Below are 19549 nucleotides of genomic sequence, written 5' to 3'. Positions count from 1 at the left end.
GTAGGGAGCCCACCAGCCAGGAACGGGTGGGGAGGTTTTAAGGGACAAGGGACACCTGGATGGCCCAAAGCTCCCCAGGGGTAGAGGGCATCCTTGGAATCTGCCCAATCACTCAATGCCCTTCTGGAATTCCAGTATTGACGGACAGTGCTCAGCAGGGATCAAAGTGGGGAAGGGAAGGATGATTGACACACCTGGGAAGGAATCTTCAGGGGAGAAACCCAGAGTTCTGGGGTGAACCATGAAATCACACTGCAACACTGGATGTTGATCACCAAGTTGAGTGTGTTGGTTCTTTTGATTACCAATATTGTTAATCACCCAGCAGTCCCTTCCCTTGCCTGTACCATTTTTTTCAGTCGAGTATTGCCTCAGCTGCTTCCCAAGATGGCCTGAGCTATGAAGGAGAGAGAGCAGTGTCACTGGTGTATATGTAAATTGAGAGACATCCAGTTCTATTCGAAGGAATAACACCCTAAAAGATGAGCCAACCTGCAGTGTAAGAGACTGAGTGACATGTCTCACTTGGGAACAATTTTCTTGTTCCATCAGCGTAATTCCAGGTGGTCACTGTAACCCAAGAGAACAGGTCCAGGGTGAGGACTTCAGACCACAACTTTCAAAGGAGTATTCCTAGGCACGCTCGTGAGGATGGAAGCACCAGCTCTGCTACATGGCAAAGCTGTCTGCTTTCTCCTGCATGTCACCCAAGGGAGCAGCGGCGGTGTGCGCGACCCTTCGGGCCCCCACCCAGAGCTGATTTCATAAAGGCTGTAAAAAAGGAGCAGATCTCCTTGCCCTTTACTTCAGAAGGAGCCATCCCTGCAGGCACAGGCCCTGTCCCGAGGCTCTGTGAAGGAGCCCTGCGGGCACAGCCCGTGTCCTGAGGCTCTGTGAGGGAGCCAGCCCTGCCTGCAGGCACAGCTCTGTCCCGAGGCTCTGTGAAGGAGCCATCCCTGCGGGCACAGCCCCTGTCCCGAGGCTCTCTGAAGGAAGGAACCCTCCCTGCAGGCACAGGCCCTGTCCTGAGGCTCTGTGAGGGAGCCAGCCTGTGGGCACAGCCCCTGTCCCGAGGCTCTGTGAAGGAGCCAGCCCTGCCTGCGGGCACAGCCCCTGTCCCGAGGCTCTGTGAGGGAGCCCTGCCTGCGGGCCCTGTCCCGAGGCTCTGTGAAGGAGGCCTGCGGGCACAGCCCCTGTCCCGAGGCTCTGTGAGGGAGTCCTGCCCTGCCTGCAGGCACAGCCTCTGTCCCGAGGCTCTGTGAGGGAGCCCTGCCTGCGGGCCCTGTCCCGAGGATCTGTGAAGGAGGCCTGCGGACACAGCCCCTGTCCCGAGGATGCAGGAAGGCAGCCCTGCAGGCACAGCCCCTGTCCCGAGGATCCAGGAATGCAGCCCTGCAGGCACAGCCTGTCCCGAGGATGCAGGAATGCAGCCCTGCAGGCACAGCCCCTGTCCCGAGGATGCAGGAATGCAGCCCTGCCTGCGGGCACAGCCTCCGTGCTGGAAGGGAGGGATGCTGAGGGCAGAGGAGGCAGCACAGACAGCTGGGGGGACAGGCCCCTCCGAGAGTGTCACTGCTCAGGGCAGGGTAGAGATGTGCTCCTGGTGCTTCCAGAGCCTCAGGACACATCCCTGTTGCGTCCTGGTTGTGAGAAACAACTGTTGACTTTGAAAATTTAAAAAGGCTTATGAAAACCTTGACAAAAATACAACAAAGGACTACATAAGGAAAAATTCACAGGGCTGGGAGCTGCCCTTGTGCATACCACGTGGCCAGTTCATCTTCTAGATGGATGCTCAGTCTTTTATACCCCTGGGCGGGGGGGTTGCATCAGCCAGCCCTGGCCCCTCCCAAAGTCTGTCAGGCAGCTCTTTGCCATTTATCAGTGGAACCTGCTTTCTTGTAACTGGATTGGAGGTCAGGTGCTGCCATGCCTCACCCCCTAAGCACCCCCAAGCTTTTCCATTCCCACCTGCCTTATGCAAGGGACACATGTGCAGCCTTCTTTTTACCTCCTAGGCAGCCCTGGCTGTCTGATGGCAACAATATGGGGGGGGAAAGGGAACTATGGGGAGAACAGAGGACATCTAGACTATAGTAACATAATTATACATCACTAAAGCTTTTTTTAAATATTAACACAATAGTTATATTTTAATTGCGAGAGCCAATAATCTCATTATCCATCTATCACATGGTCCTAGGTCCAGACAGCTTTGGACCTGTGGCAGCTATGGTGGGAGTCTGATAGGGTGACTTTGGAGAGAGAGACAAGTATCCAGTCCAGTGGCTGGGAACTAAACACTTGAATAACTGGAAAATAACAAAGTGGGAAGTGAACAAACCACGTGGAGGCCCAGTAGAGAAGCCAGCTGCAGCTGGGGGTCCAGGCTCTCACAGGGGTACACACAGGTTAGGGAGAGGGGCGGTGTTACGGTGGGGTCTGAGGGGAAGGCCCAATAGGAAAGGATTTGGAAAACATTGCAGGGGTACAAGAACCAGTCAAGGGCATCAAGGTTACTGCGAGCAAATCAGCTGGGAGACAACAGAGAACTTTCCGGTACAAATTTGCCTAAAACAACTGGGGAATGCTGGGACAGACTTCTATGATTTTCTATAGGTCTAAGGGGTTTTGCCATGGCCTTATTTCTCATTCATCTTCATCTTGAGTCAACCCCAACACATACCCCTTCTGGACTTACAGAATCATGGAATTCCAGAATGGTTTGCATTGGAAAGGGACCTTAAATATCATCTCATTCCAACCCACCTTGGCACAGGGGCACCTTCCACCAGACCAGGCTACTCAGAACTGGGCAGGGCTGCAGGAGGAGCCAGAGGGGGTCCTGCCTGTGCCCCTTAGTGCCATCATTCCACTGGCCTCCTTCCCTTGGCAGGAGGCTGGGCTGTCAGTCAGGGATCAGGGATGGTCCTCCCTTCCTTCTCTCCCACCTTGCCCTATGCTCCCTTCTTGGTGTCTGGACTCAATGACCTCAGAGGTCTTTTCCAGCCTGAATGATTCTGTGATTCTCCTGCGCAGCCTGGCCCAAATCCAGCTCAGAAATGCCAGCCCACATCCCCTGAGAGACCCTCTGAACCTCTGCAGCTGAGGTCACTGAGCTGGGTCACTCAGAGCCTTGGTGAGGGGTTCTCAGAGAGCCCATCACTCAAAGGCAGTTCCTACTGCTATGTGGCCATTGGCAGGGCAGGGCTGCTGTGACAGTCCTCTGTGACTCACTGTCCCCGTGGCACACAGCAGTGAGCATCCCCAGGGCTGGCCTGGGGATTGCAGAGCAGCACCTGGCTCAGAGGCTGAGTTCACTCTGCTCTTTCCACAAATCACAGGAGAAAATTATTTGTTCATTATCACACAGGTCTCTAGAGGTGGTGGCACATGTGATGGGACGTAAGGGTTTGGACCCATTTTCTGTAGTACCGTGCTATAAAAAGCTGTGCCTCTCCTCATCTCCAAGCCTGTCTGCTGCCTGCTGGAAGTGCTCCCTCCACGCTGCTGTCTCCACAATGTCCTGCCCTTGAGGGCAGCAAACTCCCACGTCTTGTCTCCAGGGCATTAAAGGCAGTGTGCTTAAATTGTTGAGGTCACTTGACTTCTTCAGCCTGGAGGAGGCTGAGGTCAGACCTCATTGGGGTCTGCAGCTTCCTCCCAGGGGGAAGTGGAAGGGCAGCTTCACTCTCTGCTCTGGTAGCCAGTGAAATGACCCAGGGAATGGCTGGAGCTGTGTCAGGTTTAGGTTGGAAATCAGGGAAAGGTTCTTCCCCCAGAGGGTGCAGGCACTGCCCAGGCTCCCCAGGGAATGGGCACGGCCCCAAGGCTGCCAGAGCTCCAGGAGTGTTTGGACAATGCTCTCAGGCACAGGATGGGATTGTTGGGGTGTCTGTGCAGGGCCAGGAGTGGGACTGGATGATCCTTGTGAGCTATTCCAGCTCAGGATATTCCATGATTCTTTTAAACGAGTCTCTACTGCTGGTGCAGGAGCAGTAATTAGATTGCTGGTTTGCTCTTGTTTCTCTTTCCAGCCATTCCAAAGGCTGTGTTTGCCTTGCACTCCCCTGTAGAGCTGGAGGACAGCCCTCACTGCTGGCTCAGTCCAACTCAACCTGACCCACAAAGCCTTGCCCAATATGGAGACTTCAGCAGAAAACTCTCCCTTGTCCTTTATGAACACAAGGTTGCTCACATCCTGGATTGGACCCAGTCAGTAACCCCTCTTCTGATGAAAAATGTCTGTTTAATTGCATTTATTTAATTTGGTTCATTTTCTTTAAGATTCTTTTTTGAAGCATAATGTCAAAAGATTTTGACACGGCATCACTGACTGCTCCATTGGGGTCACAGGTTTAGGATTCATGTCCCACTCCTAATGTGAGGTGACACTGCACTGGACTGCAAAGGGAAAGGGCACTCTGGAATGTCTCCTGTCTGATGGCTGAGTGTGCATGCTATTAGAAATCAGGCAGTTGTGGGTCTGACCAGTGCTTGAATAGGATACAGGCTTCAAATCCCTTGTATGGTAGGCACAAGCCAATTAGTCATGCTTAAATACTTGGGAGATTGCTGGAGCCCTGAGCCTCAGTGAGCTGTGAGGCTCAGCCCTGACCTGCTACTGAACTGATTTGCAGGGAAGGATGGGAGGAGGTGTTTTCTCAAGGTGAAATGGATGTTCTTGGAGGATATGTGGTTTTAAAACAGTTAGATGCTTGGCAGGTTGACTCCCCAGCCTTGATAAGCCCTGCTCTGGCATTCCCAGGTGAAGCAAAAAATCTACAGTCACAGAGGTTTGCAAAATGTGGCTTTGTGTGGCAGCTCAGCCGGTTTGGATGCTCATACAATCACAAAATCCCAGACTAGTTTGGGGTGGGAAGGACTTTAAAGCTCATCCTGTTCCACCCCTGCCATGGCAGGGACACCTTCCACTGTCCCAGGCTGCTCCCAGCCCCATCCAGCCTGGCCTGGGACACTCCAGGGAGGTGTAATGTGATGCTGTGATGCAGCCTGTAGGAAAGACAGCCAAAGATAAGGCCACCCGGGCCAAATCCACGCCAGGCTTTGCACCAAATTCCCATCATCTCCACTCCTTCCGAGTGTGGGCCTGGCTGTGTGCCCCAGGTGGGCAGGTCCAGCCTGGATACCTGTCCCTTACATCCACCTTTGCCAGCCCTTTCCAGGGGAATCTGCTCAGCAGCCTTGTCCCTCCCAGCCCAGCCAGACTGGGGCATCTCTCATTTTCATCACTCTGCACATGCTCCTGCTCACCCACAAGTCCTAAATTCAATCTGATTTCAGTCTGATTACTTTCCCCTCCACTTGAGAGAATTAATTAATATCCGGCGCTGCTCCAGTTTTTTTTCCCCAATCGATAAAAGTAGGAAGGAAAAGGTGGTGTACCTGTCATTAATCATCATTAAATTAGTGACTCCAGAATTAGCTTGCCATGAAAGCTTGTGCAGCAGCAGAGCTGAGCTGTATCCCTGTGCAGAGAGACCTGGAGCTCTGCTCAGCTCAGGCAGCAAGAGATGGGACAGAGAGGAGAGACCTGCACGTGGAGTCACAGAAGGGAAGGGATGCAGGCAGAGGAGGGATCCACCACAGCAAAGCATCTCTGTATGGACAGGTGCTTGCAGCTCCAGGTGCCTGAAGGCAGCACTCAGGCCAAGCCAGAGCTTCCCAGTCACTGATCAGTGTCACCCACACCTCCCTGGAGGTGACATCCTGATCCTAAGTGCTGGCTCCAGGCCCAAACAGCCAGATCAATGGTTTCCCTGCACCCAGCACAGCACATGGCCTCCAGCTGCACGGGGAAGATAAAGGTGAGGAAGGGTTTCCCTGCATGGCCTGCATCCCTCCATCCTTCCAGCCACGGGGATCAAGAGATGCTGTCCCCTGCCCTCACTCCCTGCCCTCACTCCTGCCCCTGTGATCTCCTCTCACCCATCCTGTCCTCTCCCTGCTCTGACCTGGAGCAGGAATTGTAGAATCCCAGACAGGTTTGGGTTGGAGGGGATCTTACAGCTTATCCCACTCCACCCCCTGCCATGGCAGGGACACCTTCCATAGCCCAGGCTGCTCCCAGCCCCATCCAGCCTGGCCTTGGGCACTGCCAGGGATCCAGGGGCAGCCACAGCTGCTCTGGGCACCCTGTGCCAGGGCCTGCCCACCCTCACAGGGAACAATTCCTGCCCAGTATCCCATCCAGCCCTGCCCTGTGACAGTGGGAAGCCATTTCCCCTTGTCCTGGCATTCCAGGTCCTTGTCCCCAGTCCCTCTCCAGCTCTCCTGGAGCCCCTTTAGGCCCTGGAAGGGCTCTGAGCTCTCCTTGGAGCCTTCTCTTGTCCAGGTGAGCACCCCCAGCTCTCCCAGCCTGGCTCCACAGCAGAGGGGCTCCAGTCCCCTGAACATCTTTGTGGCCTTTCTCTGGGCCTTTCTCTTTCTCCAACAGGTCCATATCCTCCTTTTACTGGAGACCCCAGAACGCCCTGAACTGTTATGGTGGCAGCATGTGGAGGAGTAGTGGGATCAGAAGAAGGAGTTCACATCACCTGTGGCAGTGGGTGAGTAGCACACAGAGGTTTATAGAGCAAACAGGTCTGAAGATAAGAGTATCTGTATTTACATGGTATGTTTTGTTCCCCTGGGTACATTTTAGTTTCAGGTCCTTGAGCCTCTTCCTGACCACGTTTTGATATCATTCTATGAAAGAGTACTTGCTTTGCTCTGGTTGTGCTGTGGATGTAGTGATGGGACAGCTGGGCAGCGGCTCTCACATCACACCTCTGTGCAGCTGCTGTCTGAGTGACACCTCAGGCAATCCCTGGCATCTGCCTGGCTCTGGAGGGTCACTCATGCCTGACCTTCACCAGCCCATCTGCCTGAGCACCCAGCACAGCACCAGAAACATCCTCTGCTGGACACTGAGAAATCCATCAGCCACATCAAATCTTTCTGGGGCTCAGTCAGACACGTGGACAGGGAGGTCATTCCCCTCTATGGCAGCTCTTACTCACACCAGCACCTCATTGCCCTGGTGGCCACACCAACAGCACCTCTGTGAGGTGTGCTGTCCCCTGCCAAAGGCCTGCTCTCCAGGACACAGCCTGTGTGACAGCTGTGCCCTTGCCTCTGGCCCTGTTAAATGCCTGTTTGTGCAGCTGAGTGCAGCTCTGGCTCTCTGCTGTGGATAATAGATCCCAGCACTGAGCATGCAGCACCAGCCCCCTCCAACAGCCACCGCCCTCACTGCTGCTGTGCCTCCAAGCACTTCATTAGTACCTCAGCAAAGGCCAGGAAAACAAAGCAAATACTCCAGTCATCCTGTGGGAAGGGTTTGTCATCCTTACAGCCCAGCTCTGCTGAGTCCAGAGCATCTCTGTGTGCCCAGTGCTGCAGCTGCCACAGGTCTGAGCCTTTCTGACCAACTCCCCTCCTCTCTGAGACCCCTCTCCTGTGGCCCATGCATGTTCCCAAAGCCCTGTGTCTATGGGGCTGCAGGTTTAAACCCCAGTGGAATGCAGGATGTCTCCCACTCCCTCCTCCTTCTCCTCCCTGCCTCAGCTACATCACTCTGGGCTTGGCTGGGATGTGCTGTCCCTTCCCTGTGACAGCTCTGGTGTCACTTAACCCACCCTGCTCCTGCTGGGCACCACCGCTTGGGAAAATCTTCCAGATACTCCTCCCTTTTCTGTCACCAGCACTTTTCATGTGCAGTGCTGGTGCTGCTGCTGGCAATGAGGGACCAGGCTGGATCATCCCCAGTGCTGCTGGGGTGATACCCAGGCAAAAAGGGCAAAGCATGGAGCACATGGGAGGTGCCCTCCATGGCCGGCCTGGAGGGGGTGGGCATGGACACCCTGCTGCTATTATCCAAAATTCCAGTGTCGGGAATCCTGCATCCCTGGGCTGCCATTAAATTTTCTCTCCCAAGTTTTTCCATCAAGACTTGCTGGCAGAGAAGTCAGGCATCAGGCAGGAACACGAGCTGTAGATCAGCTGCCAAAATACCCGCACCAAACATTCACAGTGTCATGGACCTATTCCCCTGGGCACATTTTTGTTAAAAATACAAAACCTCTCTCCATTTTGAGTAACAATCCTGGGTGACAAATGCAGAGAACAGTAAGTGGTGTATCTGTGCTTGGGAGTGGGTGTCTGTCCGTGCTGTACCTGCATTTATGGAGTGTTTGTGTGTCTGGGTGCCACAGCTCCTCCCACACCTCCTGTTGCCATCACGTATGTGCAGCCTTCCTCCTGTGCCCTGCACTAGTCCCTCAGTCAGGGCACAAGGCACTGGGCTCAGCACAGGACCAGGGCCCATCTGTGCTACCAGGATGCCCTGCTATGGAGTGGGGACCTCCATGCAGCCTCCACAGGATGGGCACCACACTGGGGTGTTAGATAACCCTTCTTTTATGTGGTGCAATCTCTGAAATGGGAGCTGAAGGAGGCTGTGAATGCTGGAGGAGATGATCTGAGATGTGCTGTGAATATCCATGTCCATGAGCCATCCCTGCCCACAGGGTCACAATGACTCCACCTCTGTGCCCAGTAACTGCAAGCTGTGGGATGTGAAGGGCACCATCCCTGCCAGGGTCCGGATCAAACCAGCACCATTCCACTCAGGCTTTGCAGGCCAAGCCTGGACCTGCACTCACAAAGCTCCCTCCCGCCAGCCCCTTGCACCAAGTGGCCAGAGCAGCTGAATTTGCCACAATTGAATGTGTTCTTCCAATGAATGTGAGCATGAATTAATAATGGCACTTTGAAGGCTCTCTCTGTGCTTGCTGCATCCCTCCTGCTGCACTCCCAGCTCAGAGCTGCTGAGGAGCTGCATCCATGCTGATTCATTTTGCACTAATAACAGCCTTCCCCTAAGAGGGATAAACAGCACGCTGAAGTTTCTGCTGGCAAAATAATGCATCTCCAAAATGAACTGCTAAAAATGGTTAACAAAAGGCTATTTCCAGCTCCTCCACCCAGCTGGAGCTGGCTCTGCTCTCTGGCTGGTGCTGTCTGCATCTGTCACAGGAGTTACTGGGCAGGGAAGGGAGGCAGGGACGGGTGCAAGCAGCAGGTGAGGAGGTTTGGGAGAGACAGAAAAGGGGCTGCAGGCAGGTGCCTGAGAACAGAGGGAACACAGGCTGGGAGCTGTGTGCAGGTGTCACAGGCACCACCCTCATCCCCCAGCTCCTCCCTGGCCTCTGGTCCATCAGTGCTGCCAAGTCCTGGGTCTGCAAGGAAAGCAAGTCCCAGCAGTGCCTTCCCCAGTGCGGCTGCTCACTCACACAGGGGTCCTTTACTCCTGGCTGACAGAGTGAGCACTTGTCAGACACTTCTCTAATCTCAGGTATGATAAACCTCCTCCCCTGGCTCCCTGCCTCCCAGATCTGTCATGTGAGCCAGCTGTGCACAAGGAAAGCATTTTGAATGCAGATGATTTATCTGTCCTCGATCTGATCCAAATACACCCCCTGAGCACAATCAGGCAGCAACTGCTCGTCCTCCCACTGCCTGGTTCCAGGACACACTGTTTGCATTTTGCAGGGATCACAGAAAGCAAGACTGGTTTGGGCTTAAAGCTCATTCAGTGCCCCCCCCCCCGCCCCCTGCCATGGCAGGGACATTTTCCACCATCCCAGGCTGCTCCCAGCCCCATCCAACCTGGCCTTGGGCACTGCCAGGGATCCAGGGGCAGCCACACCCTCACAGCCAGGAATCCCTTCCCAATATCCCATCTGTCCCTGCCCTCTGGCAGTGGGAAGCCATTCTCCCTTGTCCTGTCACTCCATCCCTTGTCCCCCGTCCATCTCCAGCACTCTTGGAGCTCCTTTAGGCACAGGAAGGGGCTCTGAGCTCTCCCTTCACTTCTCCAGACTGAACAGTCTGATCCATGATGATCCCATGTTCCTCATGGGACCATCCCATGAAGGATCATTCAGGACTGCGGCCTTGCCACAGGGTTCTGGGCAGTGCACACAGCAGGGCCCCCTGAGAGCACGGGGAAGTGCAAATGTGTCATGAACAGTAATGAAAGGGAAGATGTCTGGTTAAGGCAGGCACCTCAGAGTGCTCCCCTGCAGCCCGTGGTCTGGCCAGCGTTCCCTTGGGTGGATGTCACAGTCATGATTCCCGTCTGTCCTGCCCTGTAGAGACCCTGTACAGCTGGATGAGAAAGCAGCAGGAGGATACATTTAGATTAAATATTGGAAAGAAATTGTTCCCTGTGAGGCTGGACAGGCCCTGGCACAGGGTGCCCAGAGCAGCTGTGGCTGCCCCTGGATCCCTGGCAGTGCCCAAGGTCAGGTTGGGCAGGGCTGGGAGCATCCTGGGCCAGTGGAAGGTGTCCCTGCCATGGCAGGGGGGACACTGGATGAGCCTAAAGTTTGTCTTTAGCCCAAACCAGTCTGGCATTCTGTGACTGTCTGATGGCTCTGCTGATGATGTGGCTGAGGCACATGGGCACAGCAGAAATGCCACCTCAGAGGTGCCAGAGACACAGCATCCTCAGCAGTGCAGCCCTGGGGACTTGGAGATGGCCACTGGAAAACAGATTTGATTAGAAATTAATCAGCATCTGAAGCAAAGTGTGATATTTAATAAAGGGTGAGGAACTGGCTGGGGATCAGACTGTCAGAGCCACAGCCCTGAGGCACAGCACAAGGGAAGGGGCCCCAACCCACCCTGCCAAATGACAGGGCTGACAGAAGGTCACAGCTGCTGCTCAGGACACACATGGACCCCAGAGCCACCTGGGAAATGCTGCCACCCTACATGACATCCACAGTGTAGTGTCCCTAAGTCTCCCAGAAATTTAGAAATGCTTTTCAGCATCACCCTGAGGGTGCTGGTAAACCATATGCTCTGCCCCAAACCTATTCCAGCTTCAGATCAGGTCTGAATTAAAAACCATTATTGATTTTGGATTGTCACTCCCAGCTTTTAATGTCTAAACTGGCAGTAGCCTTTTAATAATATTTTTGAGGTTCTTTCTTGACCAGATGAAAAAAAATATACCTATTTTAGGCAGAAACGGAGTATTATGCTTAATGTCATCACTCAGGGAAGTGGAGCTTTAAAAAATACATTTTTATCATAGTTCCTGAAAGCAAGGGAGCATCCCTTCCTGATTCTTGTCTGGGAGAAGGGAACGGCCAGAGAGGGAACAAGGATTCTGCTGTTGAGGAGCAAGGTCTCAGTGAAAACTCAAGCAGGCAGCACTGCAGTTGTGCAGACAGCTCTGTCTCACCTCAGCACCAAACCTCAGGGTAGCTGGGGTGCTCAGGGAGCTCAGGGTAGCTGGATGCTGAGGGTGCTCAGGGTAGCTGGATGCTGAGGGAGCTCAGGGTAGCTGGATGCTGAGGGTGCTCAGGGTAGCTGGGGTGCTGAGGGAGCTCAGGGATGCTCAGGGAGCTCAGGGCAGCTGGGATGCTGAGGGAGCTCAGGGTAGCTGGATGCTGAGGGAGCTCAGGGCAGCTGGGGTGCTGAGGGAGCTCAGGGATGCTCAGGGAGCTCAGGGATGCTCAGGGAGCTCAGTGTAGCTGGATACTGAGGGAGCTCAGGGTAGCTGGATGCTGAGGGAGGCTTTGCGTGTCACGCACGGAGCTGCTGCCATCCCAGAGGAGCGGCAGGATGCTCATCTCCTGGAAGAACAACAGCATGGGCACACTTTCTTGGTCTTCTCTCCAAAAAGATTATTTTTCCTCTCCCTGCCTGTACATCCAGAGATGCAGCACTTTGGGGTCTGCAGCAGGGACACAGCAGTGACAAGTGTAGGTAGTTCCTTCGCTGATTCCCAAGCTCTTATTCACTAAATTGTTGGCTTGGGTATTTTTTGTTAGTGGGAGCACATTAGGCTGGGTGCAGCAGCTGAGGGACGTGAGGCTGCTGCAGCTGCCTGTGCCCAGGGCTGTCAGTAGTGAAGCTGAAGGTGTGTACAGCACACACCTGTACTGCATGTACACCTCTATAGCTGTGTGAGTACACCTGGACACCTGCCTGGCCACTCAGAGCACGTGAGCAGCAACAGCACCAACGTGCCTCGTCCTGCTGCTCCTGGGGCTGAGCAGGGTGTAGGTCTGACAGAGAGAGTAGAAGTACACACACACTTATGTGCAGCACTGATCCCTCCAGCAGCTGGGCTCAGACACCCAGCTTATCCACAAAAAATGCTCTTCCCCCACATCCCACGTTGGGTCTCACACCCCAGGGCAGCAGCGTCTTTGGTCCAAAAGGTGACCCTGGGAGCTACTTCCAGCGATGATTTCACACCTCCACACTGGAACAGATGGCTCTGCTAGGACATCTCTGGAAGGGGCCATGGACAAGGTGGTTGTTCCTCAGTCTGGGTCCCCACTCGGCACTGTGTCCCTGTGCCCACCACGACTTCGGGACACTTGGTGGGCTGATGGTTCTCCTTTGGGGAGTATCGGGGTAGCCCCAAGGTAGTGTTTGAGCTCCCCCTCCTGCCATTGTCTCTTCCTGCGCCTTTGTGGATGTGCAAACAAGCCTTTATCACATCCTCTGGTCTCTAAATTGATAGTTATCTCTACCCTAATTCCCCGGGAGATTTGGCAGAGATCCTCCAGCAGGCAGAGAGCAAGTCCAGGGTGCAGCCTCCACGTTCAGACTCAGCAGCAGTTTTTTGGCAATGCAGGAGGATCCTTCCCCCTTAAGTTCATGTTTCCATGACCATCTGCACAGTTCCACAGTTCCATGTGTGCATCTGATGGAAAGTCTTCCCTCAGCATCTCAGCACTGGGAAATGCTCCTGGTGCCACCTCAGGTGTGATGGCACTGAAGACTCTTTGTGCCCCCTGAGCTGTCCAAGCCCTGCAGGGATGTGGACGGATCTTTGCAGGGGTCTGAAGTGCAATTTCTTGCCCACTTTGCCCAGTTCTTCCCTCCAGTGGTTTGCAAAGTCTGTTTTCCACCAGCCCTGGCTATTGGCACGCTTTGCTGCAGTGGCTGCACACCCAAAACACAGAGTTTATATTCAGGGGCGTTGTCCTGTGTAGAGCAACAATTGTCACTTGTTCATTCTGATCAAGCACTTAAAATCTTCCAGAATGGTGCCCAGCCTGGACAGTGAGGCAGCAGGCAAAGGGACAGGTCCTTGTCCCTGTCCCCACTGTACAGGCAGGGGTGACAAGAAGGGTGACAGAGCCACCATCAATCACAGGGCCTGAGCAGAGGCTTCCGAGTATTTAAATCATTAATTAAGATTAATGAAATGCACTTAGGCAGTTTATTTAAGTGCATGTTTTGAACCTGAAACCTGGTGGTTAATTAGTGAGGGAGACAATTTGAAAGGCTCAGTAAATCCCCTCCTGAGCCCTGGTGAGGCACATCCAGCTCCAAGTGCAAGAATGTGGCTCTACCCAGGGGATCCTACATCAGGGCAGCATAGGAGACACTTGAGAACAAACACACATCCCAATAATATGGGCTTTTAGGGAATTAGGGAGCTTCATCTAGCTCAGAACTGAGAATGGGAGGCACAAGCTGTAATCTCCTTGTATCATTGTGGCAAATAAGAGGCTTCATTTGACTTCTCCAAGTAAATTAAACTGAAAAAAATCAGACATTACCGGAAGGATTAGAGCGCCTTAGAGATCCCACTGCCCGGGCCTGAATCCTCATCATGAAGGCTAATGCAACCAAATATGTCCCATTATAGGATAAATCTGACCTGGAAACAAAAATGCAGTCTTTTTGCCATGTGAAATGCCACATGAAGCCCAGCTGTAGGGTCCTGCATGCTTCACCTAGTGCTTGGCCTCATGCTGGGACCTCTGTGTCCCCCAGATCAGACCATGGAATCATAGAATCCCAGAATGGAGAGGTTGGAAGGGAGCTTAAAGCTCATCCAGTGCCCCCCCGTGCCATGTCAGGGACACATTCCACTGGCCCAGGCTGCTCCAAGCCCCATCTAACCTGGCCTTGGGCACTGCCAGGGATCCAGGGGCAGCCACAGCTGCTCTGGCTGGCCTGTGCCAGGGTATCTCCACCCTCACAAGGAAGAATTCCTTCCCAATATCCAGAGGATGCTTCTGTGCTTCCCCTCTGCTCTGGTGGCATACACAGGCCAGATGATCACAGCTATCTTCTGCCACCAGTGCAAACTTCCCTCAGGATCTGCAGAGTGGAGCTGTTTCAGGACTTTGGGCCACCCTCTGGGGTGTTTGGAAAAATAGTGTTCAGAGTGACCTTCCCCACAGTGCAATTAGCCAGACACACTGGCAGTGACTTACATCAATTACAGGGAAGTCAGTAATTAATTAGAAGCTGGGATTCTTCATATCCCTCATTGCAGCTCTGAAATTAAAAGTCCAGGTGAAGAATAACTCCAGGCCAGGGAGTCAGTGCTGGGCTGCCACAATTGCCCCCACACAAAGCGTCTGGAGAGGCCTCTGAGGTGCTGATTGATTTGGTTTTGAGTTGGCAGCAAGGACATGGGTTTGACCTCTGCATGCAGGAGAGGACTTGGAGAGGAGTGAATCCTGAGTGGCTCATGCCACTGCAAGTGGAAGTGTCTGTCCAAGCTGGGAAGGTGGTGTGTCTGGGTGGGAGGCAGTGGAGGTGGCTGAGGAGGGTGAGCTCCTAACAGAAGCAGAGAGGTTGGGATGTGTCCATGGAGGCAAGGGAGCTGTTGAGCTGATGGAAGTGCTTCAGAGGATGTTGGAAGCATGTGGGCCACCCCAGGATTGAGGATACAGGTACTGCTGCCCTCTGCTTGGGAGCAAAGCCAGAGAGCCACCAAAATCAGACCTGCTGACGGTCTGTGTTCATCAGACCAGGACCATCAAATCCTGGAATGGCTTGGATTGGAAGCAGCCTTAAAGACCACCTCCTTCCTTCCAGCCCCCTGCCATGGGCTGAGAGTCCCTCCACTCAAGGTGTGTGGCTGTCAGAGCACAGGGACAGGGAGGCACTGTGGCCTCCAGCCTAGGGCAGCCTGAACACCTCCCTGCCTTGGAAGCATCCATCCAGCTGTGCTCAGCACTGCTGGGGTATTCCCTGGGAGAGCTGAGTGCAGGGCTGGCTGATGGAGCCTGGGGCACATGCTGGGGCCCTGCTGGCCACAGGCAGAGGCAATCAGAGCCTCAGGATCAGCAATCAGCCGCCCTCCAAACTGGGCAGGCAGACAAGTGAGCCTGGGAGCTCCCATCGATCTGGCAGCCAAGGGCAGGTAGAGGGGAGCTGAGCTGCCAGAAAAGCCCCTGTGCAAAGTGAGCTGGAACAGAAATGAGGTGTAATTGGCTGCAGCCAGCACAGACCTCCAGCTGCCATGACCCAGTTAACACTGATGCTCACCTGCAGGGAACTGCCGCTGCATTTTCAAGGCCTGATGTCAGGGAAAGCAGGTCACAGGATGGAGATAAGTCTGGGAAGGGGGCATGATGCTCCGGCAGCTTTCCAGAACTGTCTGGGCACAGGATGCAGGGAGGAGCTGTGCTGGTCATCCCAGCCCAGTGGGGAGGCACAACATTGCTGCAAACCAGTGCCTGATGGTTCCCAGTCCATTGGGATGAGCACATCCCTGCCTGGTGGAGAGATTCCTGATGGTGTCACCATGGCCTAAAGGCCCCAAAGAGTCCAAACTCCACAGAACCAGAACTGAGGCAGCAAAACTCACAGCCCAGAGAGTGGCACCCTGTGCCTCCCCTCCAGTATGGCCATCACATGGGGTTTGAAGGGAATCCCACCACGTCTAGGATGTTTCAGAGCCTCATCTCCTGAACCTGTAGCATAAAACCAAGAGGGAAAGGAAGGACAAGAATTGGGATGTTTTTGTTGTTGTTGTTGCTGCTTTGTAAAAATGGCACTTCAAGCTATTTTTAAACCTTTAGGGGTGTTCAGGAGCTACCATGGACTCTCCTTAAGGGGTGAGCAGGCTCAGGACTCATTGCTGGAGTAGGGAAAGGATGGGAATCAGTGGGCACCAGGCTGAATGTGAACAAAGCTCGGATGAGCTGAACTGCTGCACTGGGGAGAGTGTGGCCAATTCAAGGGAAATTGTTCATCCTTATGATCAGCAGTGGGAAGACCAACTCGCTGTCAGCCAGGGGTAGGGGAGGGTGAGGTGGGAGCTGATCTCTGCTGCAGCTGCTTGGGAATAATTGCAAGGAAACAGAGCCAAACACATCTGTGATGCCAAATGACATAACTAGGGATGGTGGGCACATGGGGGACCTGCAGAGATTTGGGATGGACATCAGGAAATGTCTCTTCACCTGTGTGTGGTCCAGCTCTAAGACAGCTCACTGTGGAGCCATGGTGATCTCTGTCCCTGGGGGGTTCCAGACTCAGGTAGGCAAAGCCACATCCTCCCTGATCTAATGCAGGAATAGTCCTGCCATGAGCAGGGAGGTGGCCATGAGCCATTCCCAAAAGCCTTTTGCTTCCTCTGTTTGGCCTTCTTCCCTGTGCAGCACTCTCCCCAGTGCAGCAGTTCAGCTCATCTGAGCTTTGTTCACATTCAGCCTGGTGCCCACTGATTCCCACCCTAACCCTTTCCCTACTCCAGCAATGAGTCCTGAGCCTGCTCACCCCTTAAGGAGAGTCCATGGTAGCTCCTGAACACCCCTAAAGGTTTAAAAATAGCTTGAAGTGCCATTTTTACAAGGCAACAACAACAGCAACAACAAAAACATCCCAATACTTATCCTTCCTTTTCCTCTTGGTTTTATGGAATAGTCGTGCCATGCACCAGGACCCTGAGGTCCTTTCTGCAGCTCTGCTGAGACCCATAGCACGCTGCCTGTTGGCCATCACTGCTCTCTGGCAGGACTTTGTTCCAGGTATACCCTGGCGTGGAAGGGTACAGGCTCTTCTCCCCTGATGTTGCAAAGATCCAGGTTGGCTCTCTGATCCCTTCCCAGCTGTGCCCACTGCCTGCAGGAAGGCCTAGGGCACTTTGATCTCTTATTTACATGGTGTAAATAAGTCAGTTCTTACTGACCTTACTGACCTTACAGGACCTCATCCTGGATGCATCCATTGACTTTTGATGGAGGTGGGAAGATGCCAAACATGATCCATGGTGGCAATCAAATAACTATTCTGTGCTAGAGTTCTGAGGCTCCCTGCAGCCTGTAGTCCTGAAAACACTTTCCCCATGGCTGGGTCTTCTTTGGTCCCCAGCCAGGCCCTGCATTCCCAAAAGCCTTTTGCTTGCTCTGTTTGCCCTTCTCCCCTGGGGAAGGAGCCAGGCCTGCCAGGACAGCCCAGCTCTGCAGGGCAGGGACTCCTGCTGCTCACCCTGGGGCTCCTGGCGTGTTGTCAGCACAGCTCAGGGCACCCTGCTCTGATCCCATCTTATTTATGGCACATCCTTCCTGTCTTCTCCCTGCTATTATTGCCTGAAATGCTGTAATTTAGATTCCGGCTGTGTTTGATTGCAAACTCCCCCAATCTACAAATTTCAGTGACAAGCACTAGAGCAGCTCATTTACATGCCAAAGTGATCAATCTGGAACTGCTTGTTACACCAGAGAATAAATAAATAACGGATACATTAAAGAATGGGGAACAATCAGCCAAATTAACCAATAGATGTCGAATAATGACAAGCCCTGACATCCTCAACAGGGAACAAGAGAGAGGGATGGGACCAGCTTTCCCAGCATTGCCCAGGGCTGCTGTGCACTCATCTATCTCCTGTTGTCCCATGAGCCAACAGAGATGTGCATCAATGACAGGAGACAGCCAGCAAGGACTGGAGCCTGAAATCCTGGCTCTTAAACCGCATACCTGTGTTTCTTCCTGACACCTGCTCTATCATAGGAATAACTCATCCCCTGGGACAGCAATTAAAAACATTTCAGACACGTGGCAGTGTGCCACACAGTGTCACACAGTGTGACAAGTGCCTCTGCTGCCCGATTTTCACCTGACATCTCATGAAATCCTTCCAGGGCACCATCTTTCTCCACAAGTCCCTGCCAGGACGATGGATCTAGGTGGGAGTCAGTTTCTTCTCCCAGGTAACAAGTGACAGGACAAGAGGAAATATCCTCAAGTTGCACCAGGGGAGGTTTAGGCTGGATCTTAGGGAAAGTTCCTTCACTGAAAGGGCTATCAGGCACTGGCACAACTGCCCAGGGCAGTGGTGGTGTCACCATCCTTGGAGGGATTTAAGAGATATGGATGTGGCTCTTGGGGGCCTGGTTCAGTGATGGACCTGGCATTAACCTGGTGCATTAATATTTGGACTCCAAGATCTTAAAGGGCTTTTTCAAACTTTATGCTCATGTAATTCTCTGATTCTATTTGGGACAGCCCAGCTCAACAGCTGCAACATCCATCTGCCTGCTTATTCAGGCACCATTAAGCCAGCAGTGGCTGCAGAAAGGTGGATGCTGTGAGCTGTCCTCACCTCCCAGTGGGTGCAGGTGGCCAACTGGGATGCTGGTGACTGGCAGCAGAGGGGTGTGTGCTACCTGCCAGCACTGCTGATCTCCACCATCCCTGCCTCCCATTCAGGACAGGTAAGTGCCAGCTGCCTGATTGATTCTCTGGCAGCTCCTGCCTGTCAGCTCGGCACCCCAGGGATGCCCAGCAGGGAAGGCAGCGCAGCAGCATCTCTCCCTGTTGTCTGCTGTCAGCAACTCCTCTGTGCCTGCAGGCACTGGGGATGGGGGGAGGCTGTGCAGGGGTCACTTCCCTTCCTCGAAGGGCTGCAGGGCCGGGGGGCACTGACTTGTCTCACCCGGCACCCCCAGCTGGGAAGGCAGCCAGAGGAGAAGGAGCTGCCCCATGCTGAAAGGAGGAGGGGTGCTTGAGGTAAAAATCATCTGGAGCAGAGTTCCTGGGTGTGCAATAGTGCCGAGAGGTGCTCTATAACAGGTGCTCTAAATCATGTGGATGCTCACCTGAGTACTCAGGTTCACCAAGTACCAAGGCACCATCCTCTTTGGAGATGATTTTGTGACACCTGGGGGTATATGGAACATCCTCTGGCTAGTCCAGGTAAGCTCTGCATTGCACCTGGCCCCATTCCATGTCCTGATGGTGTCAGCTCCTGCTCCATGCTGCGGGCTGGCTCTGCTGGAGCTGCCCCACAGGCAGAGCTCAGCAGGGCCGTACGGGCCCCGCACCTCCTGCCCCGGCCTGATCGCCCCCGAGCAAACCCCGCTCTTCCCCCCGTCCCAGGGAGCGCCAAACCGCCCCCAGCCCGGGGAAGGGGGCTTTGGGGCCGCTGGGGAGATGGGTTATCCCGGCCCACGAGAGGCCGCGAGGTCCCTGGCAGAGGTGTCCGGGCAGACACTGCAGCCGGACAGGCTGCGGGACCCCGGGCCCGCTGCGGCCATCCCGCCGCGCTGAGGGCGGCGCCGGCGGTGGCACCGCGCTGGCCGAGGCAGCAGCGCCATCTCGCGGCGCGTCCCCTCGCTGCGGGCCCGCCACAGCCCCGATCCCGGCGGCAGGGAACACCCTCAGGATGCCGGGCCCGCCGCAGCCCCGCTCCCGGCGAGGGAGGGGAACACCCTCAGGGTGCCGGGCCCGCCACAGCCCCGCTCCCGGCGAGGGAGGGGAACAC

The sequence above is a fragment of the Melospiza melodia genome, chromosome 26, assembly GCF_035770615.1.
Source record: "Melospiza melodia melodia isolate bMelMel2 chromosome 26, bMelMel2.pri, whole genome shotgun sequence".
NCBI lineage: Eukaryota > Metazoa > Chordata > Aves > Passeriformes > Passerellidae > Melospiza > Melospiza melodia.
The sequence above is the reverse complement of the archived record's forward strand: the minus strand, read 5'-3'. Positions refer to the sequence as shown.